This window comes from Schistocerca gregaria, chromosome 2 (genome assembly GCF_023897955.1).
Source record: "Schistocerca gregaria isolate iqSchGreg1 chromosome 2, iqSchGreg1.2, whole genome shotgun sequence".
NCBI classification, from domain to species: Eukaryota; Metazoa; Arthropoda; class Insecta; order Orthoptera; family Acrididae; genus Schistocerca; species Schistocerca gregaria.
This window is the reverse complement of record NC_064921.1, coordinates 802,365,641-802,370,165: the sequence shown is the minus strand read 5'-3', so window position 1 is coordinate 802,370,165 and position 4,525 is coordinate 802,365,641.

Genomic DNA, 4,525 nt, shown 5'->3' with positions numbered 1-4,525 from the left:
CATTTCGGCTTGAATGATCAGTTGAACAGAATGTATGATGTATTGAAAAGAAATTGTGACATGAAGTTCAACAAAAATAAATCAAGATCAATAGCGTATAGCCGAATTAAATCGGCGGATGCTGAAGGTATTCGACGGGGAAATGAGACAGTAAAGGTGCATTTTGCTACTAGGACAGCAAAACAACTGACGATCGCCGAAGTATAAATAACATAAAATGCAGTCTGGCGTCAGTAAGAAAAACGTTTCTGAAAAACAAGTTTGTTGTTGTTGTTTTTGCGGTCTTCAGTACTAAGACTGGTTTGATGCACCCCTCCATGGAGGTTTATGATGAGCAGACATCTTCATCTCTACATTCATTTCAACCTGCTTACTGTATTCAATCCTTTGTATCAGAAAATCCAGCGTAATGTCTTTCTCGTATTACACGTGAAACACATAACGAATAAATACTATATTAACTTATCTCTGTCGTATTATATATGAACTAGGGCTAGAATACCACCAACTTTCCTTGGTAACATTAATTTTTTGCTATGGTCCTTGATTTTTGAGTGTTTATGTCTTAATCAGTGAGATAATCAACATTAGCATATTTGATATTAGCTATATGAAACATAATGAGGATTAAAATTCTACTGAAAGTTATTATAGTGTATTATCAAATACTTCCGTTCCTTTACTGCTTTGTAATTTATTTTGCACCAAGACGTGCTTTTAACCCTGCGAAACAACATTCCGACCCTCTTAAACTGTACTGATATAACAGAAATTCTGAAACTGTTATCCGATAGCGCTATTCAAGCGCTGTCTGTTGACACTTTATTCGTTAAGATCACTTAAGGCATTAAGGCGTTTTTAGTTTTTAAAGGAAAGAGTTTTGTGTTTCGTCCTTAGTATCTAAATTACTATTCATTATATCTGCAGGGTTGATGTTCCTCGCCTCGCTTTGCTTTTTCATGTGCTCCCATTTCTTGTCTTGTATCTTCATTACTACGGATTTTACTTGATGGGTTACCCATAAAAAGTTCTTCTGTCGGGGTCAAATACTTAACTTGTGTTATCTGCTTCGAAGAGTTAATCTTACTGCTGTTGCAGTAGAAAAAATGAATTAACAGAAGTCCTGGTGCTATGAACACTAACCAACTGGGTAGTAATGACCGCATTAATTCTTGCCACACGTAGTTTTGAGTTTCTGTCTTGGTTATTTCAAGGTACAACTGTACAAAGTTGACACGGTGTGTGCCTTTTAGAGTGGATTACATGTTGACTGTACTGATCGACCGTGTCTACACTTAAAGCAAATCTGGACGTAAGCAGTGCTTCCACAAGGGCCTTATATGCATTTTACTACAATGACGTAATTAAAGAATTTCAATGAATTTTGACAGTACATTAAATAACACTGTATAAACTATAAAATAAAACGACATTACATAATAAATGAATGTAGTGGCAGTCTCATTCATCATGAAAATAATCGTAAAGGCAACTATAACAATACATATTACGTTTTAGTGGATTATTCGCAAAATATGGAATATAAATTCTTCGTAGCATGTTTCCAAGCTTTAATAAAAATTTACTTGATTTCAGTAAAACTGTCTTTTCAAAACTGAGTCCAGCAGACAGGACAATGCTTTGTAATTACATAGTTACACTCGTATTTTAATCAAAATCTGTTCTTTGTTTTTTGAATTATGTTAGTTTTAAACTATGTATCATAATTAATGATTATAACTGAATATTACTGATCTTAATTACTTTCAAAACACTTCTGTGTTTAAATGCGTTATCGACGATGATGATAGCAGAATTTTAGCAGTATTAACAGAATAGAATGGTTTTAAACATTCCTAACAATTACAGTGACTACTAGATATGGAATAGATACATTGTCGAGGTCTATTTCGCCTCCAGAATATAATATTACTGATATTGCCCATATTTGGTTATACTTGGGATTGTTGTTGGCATGCTATTACCTTTTCGTTAGTTAACGGGAGTGAGAAACTGCTGATACTAAATCTTTTTAAAAAGCTATAAGATCCTAGCTGTTACGTTTGATACTTAGGCGGCGACCGTGAAGTAACTCGGGGTTTTTTTGAGTTTGTGCCGCGGCAGCACCCTTACGGACGCCAGTCGTCTGGTCAGAAGCTCCCACAGTAAGCCTTCACCGTGGCTGGTGCCCTTACAACGGCCGCCTATCTCCTGGTCGTCGTACTCTGCCCGTAGCAGGGCTCGAGGCGCCGCCGCGTGTGTGTGTGTGTGTGTGTGTGTGTGTGTGTGTGTTCATGACATCCAGTGTTACAAATTTCCTTTTTTCTGACGGACACACGTCCAGATCGTCCGCTCTCAAAACTCCGCCATCTCTCTCCGCACATCCACCACTGCTGGCGCCTCACCTCCAACTGCCCAACGCTAGGCGCTGTTCACATCCAACTGCCCAACTCTACAATAGCGAATATTCCAACAATGAGTCCAACCAGCCACAGACTGCACACAGCACAGTCAATGATTTTCATACAGAGCGCTACGTGGCGTTACCAGCATTAAAACCTAAACAGCCTACATACACACTGAGTTCCTTTTGGCGAAAAAGGGCAGTGAACAAAAGCTCGGAGACTGGTCGGGTCAGGCGTTTGTTATCATCGCAAGAAGGTCGCGCTTCCCTGTCCGATCTCCTGCGTGCCGGCTGGCCGCACGGAGCTGTGACTCCTGTCGTGTTGGAGCGTGCGGACACTCTCATTCAAAGTGATCGACATATTATAATCTATCTGTTGACAGTGCCGACACACATGTCCACCTGTTGGGATACTCAAAGTTCTGTGTCCACTGGGTTCCATTCCGCCTAACAGAAGATGAGAAAGAGCAACGGACGACCACCTGTGAGGATTTGCTTGCCGAAAAACAATTTTCAAATGTGTGTGAAATCTTAGGGGACTTAACTGCTAAGGTCATCAGTCCCTAAGCTTACACACTACTTAACCTAAATTATCCTAAGGACAAACACACACACCCATGCCTGAGGGAGGACTCGAGCCTCCGCCGGGACCAGACGCACGGTCCATGACTGCAGTGCCTTAGAGCGCTCGGCTAATCCCGCGCGGCTACGATGCTGCTTGTGACAATTTTTTGTCGGGCATAATTTCAGGCTGCGAAACATGGATTCATCATTTCCAACTGGAAACATAATGACAATCCATGGAGTGGCGCCAACCATCTCTCCGCCGAAGAAAAAGTTCAAAACTGCACCTTCAGCGCCGGCCGTGGTGGCGGAGCGGTTCTAGGCGCTCCAGTCGGGAACCTCGCGACTGCTACGGTAGCAGGTTCGAATCTTGCCTCGGGCATGGATGTGTGTAATGTCCTTAGGTTAGTTAGGTTTAAGTAGTTCTAAGTTCTAGGGGACTGATGATCTGAGGTATTAAGTCCCATAGTGCTCAGAGCCATTTGAAACATTTTTTGCACCTTCAGCCGATAAATTATGGCGACGGTTTTCTGAGACGCCGAAGGGGTTATTCTATATGCTGTCCTCCTTCACGGTCCAACGATGGACTCTGAAGTGTATTGTGCTATCCTCAGTAAATTTAAGGAAACGATTTTATAGCGTATTCGTCGCCACAGAAATAGAAACGAACGTCTCCTTCACCATGACAATGCAAGATCTCACACAACTCTGCGCATCTGAGATGATGTCTCCGACTTCAATGGACTGTTCTTCCTCATCCACTCAACACGTCGGATCTCGCACCTTCCGACTTCAGTCTGTTTGACCCATGGTGGATGCACTCTACGGGAAGCGGTACGTGGATGATAGGGAGGTATTTGATATATCAAGATGTTGGATCCCACGTTGACCAGTAGAATGGTACCACGCCAGTAAGGCGGCGTAAGGGCGTCGCATTGAATGGAGATTGTGTTGAAAAATAGGGATACACGGCGAAAAGAGGAGGGAATAATATGGTGTATTGGAATCCTGAATACAACCAACCTGCTTTCACAAAGAAATTGTTGCGTTACTTATTCAACGCCCCTCGTATAATGAATATTAAAAGCAGAATTGCAATGACTAAACAAGCCATCAAAAATAAGAATAGTTTCCTAACAAGCAATCATCTTAATACAGGAACAAGAAAGACATTTATTTGAAGCATTTTAAGCTACAGTTGAGAAAAAAATTAGAAGCAATCGAGATGATGTGGAGAAGAGCCCCAAAAAAAGTCCTGATCTGAAAGAAAATCTAATGGACAAATATTAAAATAGACTAAAGAGAAAGATACTTACGTTAATATTATACACAGTGGAAAAACTAATTTAATTAGACACATAAGTCGATATAACTGCTTCATAAAAACATCTAAGTAGGGAAAGTCCTAGAGATAAAATATTAAGGGACAGGCTCAGAGCATCCATATTACAATGTGTTGTTATTCGAATGAACTGCAGCAACTGCAGCCAGATGGTGAAGATGGCAGGGAAAGAGAAGGACGGCTGCTTCAACATTTAGTTTGTGCTGATTATGATA